The 13,324-nt window shown below is 37.5% G+C and overlaps 1 protein-coding gene and 1 pseudogene across 1 annotated transcript in view; one reads left to right on the forward strand and one right to left on the reverse strand.

Moving 5' to 3' along the window:
* Window positions 1-13,324, reverse strand: part of CDH18 (cadherin 18) — a 1,188,046-nt gene that overhangs the window by 1,133,948 nt on the left and 40,774 nt on the right. The gene's annotated exons all lie outside the window — the stretch shown is intronic.
* LOC110150906 (ribosomal protein eL22-like) lies at window positions 7,473-7,913 on the forward strand (annotated as a pseudogene).

The following is a 13,324-nucleotide window of genomic DNA, read 5'->3' on the forward strand; positions in this document are numbered from 1 at the left end:
AGCGCCACTCCACATGGCAGGGTGGGCTTGCTGACACCCTCTTGTCCTTGGCCACAGATCTCTCTCAGAACCTGATGTCCACCAGCATTTAGCCCATCTCATGGATTTCTCTTTCTCTTACATAATCTTATAGTAGATATAGTATTGACAATTTTTATTTATAATTTTGCTCAGTTCAATTCAGTTGCTTGGTCGCATCTGACTCTCTGCGACCCCATGGACTGCAGCACACCAGGTCCCCTGTCCATCACCAACTCCCAGAGTTTACTGAAATTCATATCCATTGAGTTGGTGATGTTATCCAACCATCTGATCCTCTGTCGTCCCCTTCTTCTCCTGCCAGCAATCTTTCCCAGCATCAGGTTCTTTTCAAATGAGTCAGTTCTTCGCATCAGGTGGCCAAACACTGGAGTTTCCGCTTTTGCATCAGTCCTTCCTGTGAATATTCTGGATTAATAACTTTTAGGATGGACTGGTTGGATCTCCTTGCAGTCTGAGGGACTCTCAAGAGTCTTCTCCAACAACACAGTTGAAAAGCATCAATTCTTTGGCGCTCAGCTTTCTTTATAGTACAAGACTCATATTCACACATGCTTACTGGAAAACCCACAGTTTTGACTAGACAGATCTTTGTTGGCAATGTAATATCTCTGCTGTCTAGGTGGGTCATAATTTTTCTTCAAAGGAGCAAGAGTCTTTTAATTTAATGGCCGCAGTCACCATCTGCAGTGATTTTGGAGCCCAATAAAATAAATTCAGCCACTGTTTCCATTGTTTCCACATCCATTTGCCAAGAAGTGATGGGACAGATGCCATGATCTTAGTTTTCTGAATGTTGAGCTTTAAGCCAACTTTTTCACTCTCCTCTTTCACTTTCATCAAGTGGCTCTTTAGTTCCTCTTCACTTTCTGCCATAAGGGTGGTGTCATCTGTATATCTGAGGTTATTGATATTTCTCCCAGCAATCTTGATTCCAGCTGTGCTTCCTCCAGCCCAGCATTTCTCATGATGTACTCTGCATATAAGTTAAACAAGCAGGGTGACAATATACAGTCTTGAGGTTCTCCTTTCCCAATTCGGAACCAGTCTGTTGCTCCATGTCCAGTTCTAAAGGTTGCTTCCTGATCTGCATACAGCTTTCTCAAGAGGCAGGTCAGGTGGTCTGATATTCTCATCTCCTGAAGAATTTTCCAGAGTTTGTTGTGGTCTACACATTCAAAGGATTTGGCATAGTCATTAAAGCAGAGGTAGATATTTTTCTGGAACTCTTGCTTTTTCGATGATCCAGCAGATGTTGGCAATTTGATTTGCAGTTCCTCTGCCTTTTCTAAATTTCAGCTTGATGACATGAAGTTCATGGTTCCCATACTGTTGAAGTCTTCTGAGGAGAAATTTAAGCATTACTTTGCTAGCATGTGAGATGAGTGCAATTATGTGGTAGTTTGAGCATCTTTGGCATTTCCTTTCTTTGGGATTGAAATGAAAACTGACCTTTTTCAGCCCTGTGGCCACTGTTGAGTTTTCCAAATTTTCTGGCATATTGAGTGTAGCACCTTCACAGCATCATCTTTTAGGATTTGAAATAGCTCAACTGGAATTCCATCACCTCCACTACCTTTGTTCATAGTGATGCTTCCAAAGACCCACTTAACTTCACATTCCAGGATGTCTGGCTCTAGGTGAGTGATCACACACCATCTTGGTTATCTGGGTCATGAAGGTCTTTTTTGTATAGTTCTTCTGTGTATTCATGCCACCACTTCTTAATATCTTCTGCTTCTGTTAGATCCATACCATTTCTGTCATTTATTGTGCCCATCTTTGCATGAAATGTTCTGTTGGTATCTCTAATTTTCTTGAAGAGATCTCTAGTCTTTCCCATTCTGTTGTTTTCTTCTATTTCTTTGCATTGATGACTGAGAAAGGCTTTCTGATCTCTCCTTGCTACTGTTGGGAACTCTGCATTCAAATGGGAATATCTTTCCTTTTCTCCTTTGCTTTTCATTTCTCTTCTTTTCACAGCTATTTGTAAGGCCTCCTCAGACAGCCATTTTGCCTTTTTGCATTTCTTTTTCTTGGTCTTCATCTCTACCTCCTGTACAATGTCACAAACCTCCCTCCATAGTTCTTCAGGCACTCTGTCAGTCAGCTCTAACACCTTGAATCTATTTGTCACTTCTACTGTATGATCATAAGGGATTTAATTTAGGGCATACCTGAATGGTCTAGAGTTTTTCCCTACTTTCTTCAATTTAAGTCTGAATTTGGCAATAAGGAGTTCAATGATATGAGCCACAGTAAGCTCTCAGTCTTGTTTTTGCTGACTGTATAGACCTTCTCCATCTTTGGTTGCAAAGATAATCAACCTGATTTCAATGTTGAGCATCTGGTGATGTCCATGTGTGGAATCTTCTCTTATGTTGTTGGAAGAGGGTGTTTGGTATGTCCAGTGCGTTCTCTTGGCAAAATTCTATTAGCCTTTGTCCTGCTTTATTCTGTACTCTGAGGCCAAATCTGCCTGTTAATCCAGGTATTTCTTGACTCCCTACTTTTGCACTGCAGTCCCCTATAATGTAAAGGACATCTTTTGGGGGTGTTTGTTCTAAAAGGTCTTGTAGATCGTCATAAAACTGTTCAACCCTAGCTTCTTCAGTATCACTGGTCAGGGCATAATTTTGCTCAAAAGTGCCTAATTTCTTCACACATGTTTTTAATGTTATAGCTGCAAATTTTTAGAAGAGAACATGATGTGATGTATTATTTTCATCTCACCACCTAACACAATGCATTAGAACACTGAGTTTCCTTCAGATCGTTTAGCTCATGACTCACCCACTAGCCTACAGATATAGCACCCTTGACCTGTGCACACTACCACCCCTACGGCTTTAACACTCCATTTTCCCCCACAGATCCAGCCACGCACTGTCTCACTCACGGCTGTGAATGCTACAGGTATAACCAACTATTGAATCTCTAATGAATGTCTGATAAATTAAAACTTATTTTGGGAACAAATGAATGGTGGAGAAAAAGGAAGAAGTTGCATGAAATTTACCATACTTGAAATTTGGTCAATTTACCCATACCCTGAAATTTACTCTTCTTCTTGGTCAGAGAGAGTGGGTAATTAAACATGGAGTAAAATTAAACAGTCTGCCCATTCTAATAGCAATTTTATTTCTCTCCAACAGAAGTTCAAAATAGAACTGAAAGAATACTCTTTACCTCACTTAATCACTAAAGAATTTCACAGTTCAGTCACTCAGTCGTGTCCGACTCTTTGCGACCCCATGAAACACAGCACACAGGCCTCCCTGTCCATCACCAACTCCCGGAGTTTACTCAAACTCATGCCCATTGAGTCGGTGATGCCATCCAGCCATCTCATCCTCTGTCATCCCCTTCTCCTCCTGTCCCCAATCCCTCCAAGCATCAGGGTCTTTTCCAATGAGTCAACTCTTCACATGAGGTGGTCAAAGTACTGGAGTTTCAGCTTCCACATCAGTCCTTCCAATGAACACCCAGGACTGATCTCTTTTAGGATAGACTGGTTAGATCTCCTTGCAGTCCAAAGGATTCTCAAGAGTCTTTTCCAACACCACAGTTCAAAAGCATCAATTCTTTGGTGCTCAGCTTTCTTCACAGTCCAACTCTCACATCCATACCTGACCACTGGAAAAACCATAGCCTTGACTAGACGGACCCCCTTATGGCAGAAAGAATTTCACAAGAGTCTAGTAATTGTCTAGTACCCAATTCATTATCATATGTTAAAGCTTTCTTTAACATACCTAACATTTTGAATGCCTTTTTTAAGCTGTATTTTTATGATTTGTTTTGGAGTGTTTCTAAAGGCGTGTGTGTAGGTATTTATGCATACACACATATTCTACTGGGAAGCTAATAGTAAATACTTAACTAAAATTGTAATAATATCCATAGGTAAATATGTAATCAAGCCCTTAAAGCAAATATGAACACTGAAAAGTGTTCCATTATACAGTCAATGTTTGCTGTCTTTTCAATCAGCACATAGTAGCTCCATTCTGAGATCAGGTAGTAGTATGAAAAGATTTTTCCCATGATTTACCCTATCCTAGGTTGAACTGCACACTCTATGGAATGATCCTTTGGACTATATTTATAAAAGATCATAATATTTAGAAATAATTTGAATAGCTTAGAAATTATACAGGAAGTCAACTCCACATATTCAGATTCTGAAACTTCTCAGTGTGATTTTTCACTTAAGCTATGAGCATTACTTCTCCCTTAGGATAAGAAGCAATGATTCCCATGCATCATTCAATCATCCTAAGTCTTAGTGTTCATTTCTCTTTATTAATAGACAATTGGGAATAAACTGAGTGTTAAATAATATTTATATTATTTACTTCCAAAAATGTTTAATTTATATTCAGTTTAACAGACATGTATATAATAATGGAACTGAGATACTATTTTCATAAATATGTTATTCATTCTCATAACAATGTTAACACCCCTTCAAAAACTGACTCTTTTAATTTTGGAAGGGACTGAAATCTATTAGTTACTTAATTTTGAAATTATTAAATGTTACATATAGTGAAATCAATACTATTCTATATGGATTAGCAGTACTTTGACACATTTTAAAATACTTGACATATGTGTTCCTATAAGTTATTATTTTATAAAACACACTATACAGGGGAACTGAAAGAAACAGAAAACTCACTGATGCAACAGGGATGGTAAAGCTCTTCGGGGGTAAAAGATACTAGAGTTGTAAGTCATGAAAAATCAAATGCCTTATAATTCGAGTACTAAGCATCCAGAATTAAACTAGCACCAGAGCCAACAGGTAAACTGAAACCAATGCCATATACTCTTTTCAATGTATGGGAAAACTTCTGAGAAAAAAACAAATTTTGAGCAATAAAAGCATATGAGAAAATTTGCTCAGAGTTCCTAGTTTTGTGAAATACTATTTACTCTTCTGTGGCATCAAAATCTGGCAGCATTTGACTATAGCAACTTAAAGCTGTGCTACCCTAATCCCCACATTCCATACCTATGAGAAATATGAAATATTTAGTGAAAATCCATTTGGGGAATTTGGAAAAGTTTAGGAGCAGGCTTATTTTAAATTTTTATGTCTCAATGGAGCACAGAAATTAATCTTCTCTTTGCAATTTAGAGAATTTGAGGGCCATTCTATTTTGTAATAGGAAAAGCACCTACTCTTTTGAATGATAAACTCAAAGTTATGGCTTGACCTGCCAACAGAAAGAAGTGCAGAGACACTTACAGACTTAAGTTACCATTTTCCTAAAATATAGAATAAGCGGGAATGTGAGAAATTGGCAGAAATTCAAAATCTGCAATTCACAAGATAGAATGATCGAGAATGAGACGAGGTGTGGGGGTGAGAGCTTGTTTCAAAACTACTCCTGAGTAAATTAGACAGTCAATGGGAATTTGGTGCATGGCTCAGGAAACTCAAACAGGGACTCGGTACCAACCTAGAGGAGTGGGATAAGGAAGAAAATGGGAGGGAGCTTCAAAAGGGACGGGATATATGTATACCTATGGCTGATTCATGTTGAGGTTGACAGAAAACAGCAAAATGCTGCAAAGCAATTATTTTTCAATTAAAAATAATAATAAAAAAAACTACTCCTGATTGAATTGATCAAAGCCACTTGTCTAGTATATTCATCCTGTGAATACACTAGATAACTGAATGCTGTAAAGGAAATGGTTCTTTCCTTAATTTTAATCTATTATACTTCACAATAGACCCTACCACATAACTTAATATATCTATGTTAATATGGTAATTATATAATCCCAATGGTTTTTTGCTGGGAGTATACATGCCAGAATGAGAGAATATCAAGCTACTAAGTAGCTTGACCTTTTGGTCTTGTCTGGCTTTGTGGCTGAAAGCATATGTGCTCTAGCTGCATCTCATGCAGAATAATGACAGAATAATCACTGGGGCATGAAACCACAACCTGTAGGGAGTTAATCATGACCATTAATCTCTGCCGCATTCCTCTAGTCTTTGAGGCTAGGAGCAGTGACAGAAAGAGATTTCATTTTGTTTACTGAATATAAATGAATCCCAAATCAGCTTCTTGGTAGAAATGAAGAAGAAAACAATATTACAGGTTAACTAATTTGAAATTGCATATTGTGTGAAATTGCATATTGAGACTCACTTCTATTGGGCTATATTTGATCTTTTTACTGCAGTCGTCTCATCTGAGAGCTCAGAGGATATGTATCTACATTGCTAAGTTCTTATCATCAAAGTTCTCAGGCACAGATATCTGAGAGTAGTTTATGGAAAGTAAACTTACATGATATCCTCACTTGAAATAAATTATAGTCATGAAACTAAGAAAAAAATATTTAGTTTTTCTTTTTACTTTTTACATTGCCTTTCTAGTATAATCTTAACCATGAGATTACTGCATATACTTATACAGAATTAATGTTAGCTTGCTGCTTCTAAAATTCCATTGATAATATCTCTTGCAAACAATCCAGAGGAGCTCTGCAAACTGAAAACAGGAATCATAAGACCTAATAACAATGTGTTTTTTTAAATAATAAAACAATGGGAAAATTTTTCTGATATTTGAAATCAATGGGAAGTTGGTAGATAGGGCTGTTCAGTATTTGGGAAAGAGCTAGAAGTATATTAAAAAGAAAAATTTAGCAAAGATTTTGACCATGTTGGTGTCGAAATTAAAGTTTTGTGTTAGGTACAATAGCTTTATAAAAACCATGTAATATGCATTACTCACTGCCAACATCATTCACACACACACACACACACACACACACACACACACACACACACACACACACCCTCAGAGGGAAATAATGAACACAATAAAGAAGTTTGTTGTAGAAAGAAGAACTGGATTTTGCTTAAAAATTTCCTGATTGGAGACTTGACTCTGTCCCTCATAAGTCACGTAAACTCAGACAGGTAACTTAACCCACTGAAGCCTCAGCTTCCTCACCTCAAATGTAAAAGAACTAAACAAGCTATTTTAATGGATAAGCTGTCAAAATATTTATTCATTTAATAAAATTAGTTGCCTAAATATTTAATGCATGAATTTTAATTTCTGAATTAGCTATGTTAATGATTATTTACATCCTCACATAGTATGAGCAAATCCATCTGATTTCACTAAAGCTTTAGTATTGTCCCACGTTGTCTTGAATCTATCAGGTGATAGACATATCACAGATGCTATCAATACTTCAATCGTAACCTGAGAAAGTATGTAGACATGTGTCTTCTCAAAGTACACACATTTAATGCTCATTGTACCTACTGCTTTTCCTAACTTGCAATTAAGTCTATGAAACATACTCATCAAATTCCAGGTAACACTAAATTACAAGAAAAAGTCAACTTAAAAAAAAAAAAAAAGGCTCTGATCATGTGGCAAGCCTTCAAGATGGCCCAGAAGAAAGACAAGAATCCTAAGAAGTCAACCTGGAATTTTAATTTGGAGCTTATTCATCCAGTAGAAGATTGAATTTTTGATTCTGGAAATGTTGAACAGTTTCTGTGGGAGAAGATTAAAGTTTGGAAAGACTGGAAATCTTGGGAATGTCATTCACATTGAACACTTCAAGAATAAAATCATAGTCGTTTCTGAGAAACAATTCTCTAAAAGCTATTTGAAGTACCTTACCAAGAAATACCTCAAAAAGAACAATCTTTGTGATTGGCTTTGTGTGGCTGCATCTGACAAGGAGACTTATGAGCTTCGTTAATTCCAGATTAGTTAAGATGAAGATGAATCTGAGTCTGAGGACTAGATGATGCCATCCTTTATAGGGCTCTGCTTGCTAATAAAACAAATTAAGCATACTAAAGAAAGAAACATCTTGAAATGGACCTTCAGCTTATCAGTGAATAAAAAACATTACTCTGTATGTTAAACATTCATCTCTTGTATTTAAGTGTATGCTGTTTATATGGTACTGGCCTTCCTTTAATATTTTCTTATATTTTTATTGGAGTATAGTTGATTTACAATGTTGTGTTAGTTTCAGGTGTATTGTAGAGTGAATGAGTTATACATATATCCACTTGTTCTTTTGTCATATAGACCATCACACAGTGTTGAGTAGAGTTCCCTGTGCTATACAGGTTTTAGTTACACATTTTATGTATGCTAAATTGCTTCAGTCCTGTCCAACTCTTTGCAAACCCATGGACTGTAACTTGCCAGGCTCCTCTGTCCATGGGATTCTTCAGGCAAGAATACTGGAGTGGGCTGCCACTTCCTACTCTATCTGTTTTTGTATAGTAGTGTGTATATGCCAGTGTCCATCCTCCAATGTGCCCCTCTCTCCTGGTAATCATAAGTTTTCTATATCCATTTTCTGTTTTGTAAATAAGCTTTTGCACCCCCCCGACCTTTAAATATTTTGTATAAGCAATATTTAAATAGTTTATAGTTAGTAGAATTTCTTTCAGGATTTCTGTACTGTACTAATTTTACAGATGTCCTCAAGTTAAAAGTATATAGTGAAAAAAGCACAATTTGGGGTGTAACTATAAAATAAAATATTTAGATTTGAGAAAAAAGAAAAACATGCAGAATAAGCTTGAAAATGTCAGAATCATAATTATATGTCAGTATAAATCAAAGGTCAATGTAGTAATCATAATAACCCCCCTCCTCCTCATCATAGCTAGTTATTACTGAATCCTTTGCACCAGGCATGGTTTGATGAGGTATGTGTGAGCTGTGCTAAGCTGCTTCAGTCGTGTCTGACTCTTTGGACACCGTGGACTATAGCCCACCACACTCCTCTGTCCATGGAATTCTTCAGGCAAGAATACTGGAGTGGGTTGCCACGCCCTCCTCCAGGGGATCCTCCCAACGCAGGGATCGAACCCAAGCCTTTTATGTCTCCAGCATCAACAGGTGGGTTTTTATCACTAGTGCCACCTGGGAAGCCCTTTTAAAAGACATAAATCATACATGATAGCATGAAGTTCTACATTAGTCCAACAACTTTTAATATGGTTATCCCAATAAAATAACTACATTTTGAAACAATAATCTATCTTCATAAGTTAAATGTTTGGGATTGGGGAAACATTGATTATCACATTTTATAAAAAAGTAAGACCCAGGTTCATAAGAGAGAAAATCAGATAAAACTACTAAGGAAAAAGACTTAAGCCATGTATAAAAATTTTGAGCAACTGCAAAAAAAAGGAAAAAAAAAATCTGTCAGGGTGTTATGGTTATGTGCAACCTGAGATCTGGAATAAGTGAAAAAGTATTAGCCTCTCAGTCATGTCCAACTCTTTGCACCCCATAGACTCTAGCCTTCCAGGTTCCTCTGTCCATGGGATTTCCCAGTCAAGAAGACTGGAGTGGGTTGCCATTCCCTTTTCCAGGGAATCTTCCTGTCCCAGGGGTTGAACCCGAGTTCTCTTGCATTGGCAGACATATCTGGAAGCACACTTCAATGCACCACAGCCTCAGTTGTCAACAGTGAACATTTAAAATCACCAGTAAGAATCAACTCCAGAGGCGCTTCTAGTAGAAACCAAACCATCAAATCATTCAGGAAAACTTCAGAGGCATATTCAATCTGAGGGATGAGCTCTATATGAGAGCCGATGACCTTGATCGAATACATACCAATAAAAGTGACTGATGGTGGAAAACATGGCCTTTGCCTGTCTGAGTATATAGCTCATGAGAGGCTCATTATACAAGCTTCTAGTCATGAGCGTCATGAGTGGTGATAGGGTGAGTTCACTTCTCACATTCTTGATTTCAACTTCCAATTCAGCTTTTAAGAGGCCTGAATCTGCTCCACTCTTACACCATGAACCTGTTACTCACTACACCCTCACTGTGTTCCTCACTATGGCCTGGCTCTGGCCCTCAATACAGACTGACTCTGTCATCCCTACAGACTGACTGTGTCCCTCAATACAGCCTGATGCTATTCCTCACTAGAGCCTGACTCTATTCTTCTCCATAGCTTGACAATGTTCCTACCTACAGCCTGACACAATTCTGACTACAGCTTGAATCAGTTCCTTATTCAGAGTGATTCTGTTCCTCTCGATATCCCTACTAAGTTTCTCACCATAACCAGACACTGCTCCTTTGTGTTATCTGGCATATGATAATCTCTACTGGATTAGTGCTATCCTCTTGAAAAATGTTCAGAACCAGAGTGAAAGTCTATTTGAGGTCAGAATAGGTAGGAAATTTATGAATAAGATGGTAAAGATTTAAACAGTACTGTATCAGAGAACCTAATAAAATTTTTGGAGCCTTTAGTTTAATTTGGGACTGAAAGAACTATTGCACTTCCCCTTAACATGCACACACTGACACAGAAACACTTTTTCTGTGTGTTTCAAACACTGGTACATTGGTTTCACACTAAATGCTTGAGACATTAAAATATATCATTAAAATTATTAAAGATCTGCTGGTAAAACAGGTTAACAGGTGAAATGGAATGGCAGATAATGACAAGATAAATGCCAGTCTTTGAATGAAATCTATTTACAGCTTTGCCCTTTACACAATGAATTTGAGGCAACTTGCAAAAAATACAAAAAATGTTTTAATAATTAAACACCTATATAAAATGGTAATTAAAATATAATTAGGATCAGGTAAATATGATGCATCTATACCAGTGGAGATGACTGATAGGTTTTGCTCTTTGCATCTCACTGTGGTCAAGCAAATGAAACAAAATAAACAAAACAAAAAATAATAATGGTTGTAATTGGGCATAAGTTATAGAGTGAATCAAGACATAAAATTAAAATTTTACACATTGCTTTGACATTTCAATCCTTTAATAAATATGATTTCTTCCTCTATGCTTTGAGAATGAGTGAGTGGTACCCAGTTACACTCCTACTCTTGAGTCAAGATCTCAGAATACTAGGATGGTATGTAGAACATTAAATACAGATTTACACTCTTTGTAAAACCATAGAAAAGATTGTTGTTCAGTTGTTAAGTCATGTCTGACTCTTCGGGATCCCATGGACTGCAGCATGCTAGGCTCCCTTATCCTTCACAATCTCCTGGAATTTGCTTGAACTCATGTTCAATGAGTTGGCAAGGCTATCCAACCACCTCATCCTCTGCCATCCCCTTCTCCCTTCGCCTTCAGTCCTTCCCAGAATCAGGGTCTTTTCCAATGACTTAGCTCTTTACATCAGGTGGTCAAAGTACTGGAGCTTCAGCTTCAGCATCAGTCCTTGCAAGGAATATCCAGGGTTGATTTCCTTTAGGATTGACTTGTTTTTAAAGTATAAATAGTGATTTGCTTGTATGGATTGCCATTTTCTTTTATTCTTAAATTTGGGGGCATCATATACTTGTTTGAGCCTCCACTGAAAACAAATAATTCTATCTCTTACAGACTACAATATTTTGGATTATATTTATATAATGCATATGCTTTGAAAGTGAAAGATAAAATACATTTTGAATGTATCTGACTTTGAATATTTAATATACATTTCGAGTAAATTAACAAATTTGACTAGCCAATAACTTTGATGTTAAGAATAACTGATTTAGAGTGTTTGTTAAATAAGAAATATGTGTTTCTTGAAATGAGACAAGATATCTTAATTGAACCAATACATTTGATTCAATTAAGTACCTCCTCTTTGGAATGAGTTTTAAGAGGAAATAAGCCAGGAGGAATACATGTTTCATCTCATGGTGACATCCTCCAAAAGATAAATAATCAGGGAACTGTTATATCTTCAAGGAGAATCATGTGAGAGGTAACTGTGGAATGATTAAGTAGAGAGTTAATATGTTAGTTTCAAGGTTTCAGAGTTAAAGATTTCAAAGGTTTAACATTTATTAGTCTTGTATTCCTTATCAGGTATGGAATATCTCAAAACCAGTTTTCATAGTACCTGCTGCTGCTAAGTCACTTCAGTGAGACCCCATAGACGGCAGCCCACCAGGCTCCCCCGTTCCTAGGATTCTCCAGGCAAGAACACTGGAGTAGGTTGCCATTTCCTTCTCCAATGCAAGAAAGTGAAAAGTGAAAGCAAAGTTACTCAGTTGTGTCCGACATTCGCAACCCCACAGACTGTAGCCTACCAGGCTCCTCCGTCCATGGGATTTTCCAGGCAGGAGTACTAGAGTGGGTTGCCATTTCCTTCTCCATTCATAGTACCTACTATACCGTTTTTTGTAATGAATTTAGCATTTATGCTAGTTAAAGTAAGTGTCAATAATGTCACTTATTGTTATTAGCATTAGTAGTAGTAGTAATAATGTGCATACATGCTCAGTCATGCCCGACTCTTCGTGATCCCATGGATTGTAGCCCACCAGGCTCCTCTGTTCATGGGATTTCTCAGGCAGGAATATTGGAGTGGGTTGCCATTTCCTCCCCCAAGGAATCTTCTGAACCCAGGGACCGAATCCACAGCTCCTGTGTCTCCTGATTGGCAGGTCGATTCTTTACCACTGTGTCACCTGGGAAGCCCCAGTGGCAGTAGTAGGAGCAGTAAATAGTAAATGCTAAATAAACATCAATTATTATTGTTATTATTATCTGGGATGGGAAGAAAATGGGGCAAGCAATTATAAAGGATTCACATTATGGTCTTGTGGTGAGAATTTTTTATCACTGCTGTAAAACTATATGTCATATAAAATTATAGGTGCCTTTTTATGTAAATATTTAATCCAGCTGGATTTAAGCCTTGTATATGGTATAAAGTAAGGATTCAACTTTTTTATTCCCCAGAGGAGACTGTTTCCTATACCTTCTACTAAATGGTTCAAGTTTTCCTCATTGGTTTATGATGCCACCAATATTATATCACAATTTTATATTTACATGGTTTTAGTTCAGAACTCTTCAGTTTGTTCCATTAGGTTTATTTATACATTCTTATGCCAATTCCTTGGACTGCAAGGAGATCAAACCAGTCAATCCTAAAGGAAATCAGTCCTGAATATTTATTGAAGGACTGATACTGAAGCTGAAACTCCACTATTTTAGCCACCTGATTCGAAGAATGGACTCATTGGAAACGACCCTGATGCTGGAAAAGATGGAAGGTGGGAGGAGAAGGGGACAACAGATGGTGATATGGTTGGATGGCATTACCGACACGATGGACATGAGTTTGAGTAGGTCCGGGAGTTGGTGATGGACAGGGAAGCCTGGCATGCTACAGTCCATGGGGTCTCAAAGAGTCAGACACGACTGAGTGACTGAACTGAACTGATGCCAATTCCACAACCATTTTCATAGTGTAAAC

This window comes from Odocoileus virginianus, chromosome 14, assembly GCF_023699985.2.
Source record: "Odocoileus virginianus isolate 20LAN1187 ecotype Illinois chromosome 14, Ovbor_1.2, whole genome shotgun sequence".
In the NCBI taxonomy this organism is placed as follows: Eukaryota; Metazoa; Chordata; class Mammalia; order Artiodactyla; family Cervidae; genus Odocoileus; species Odocoileus virginianus.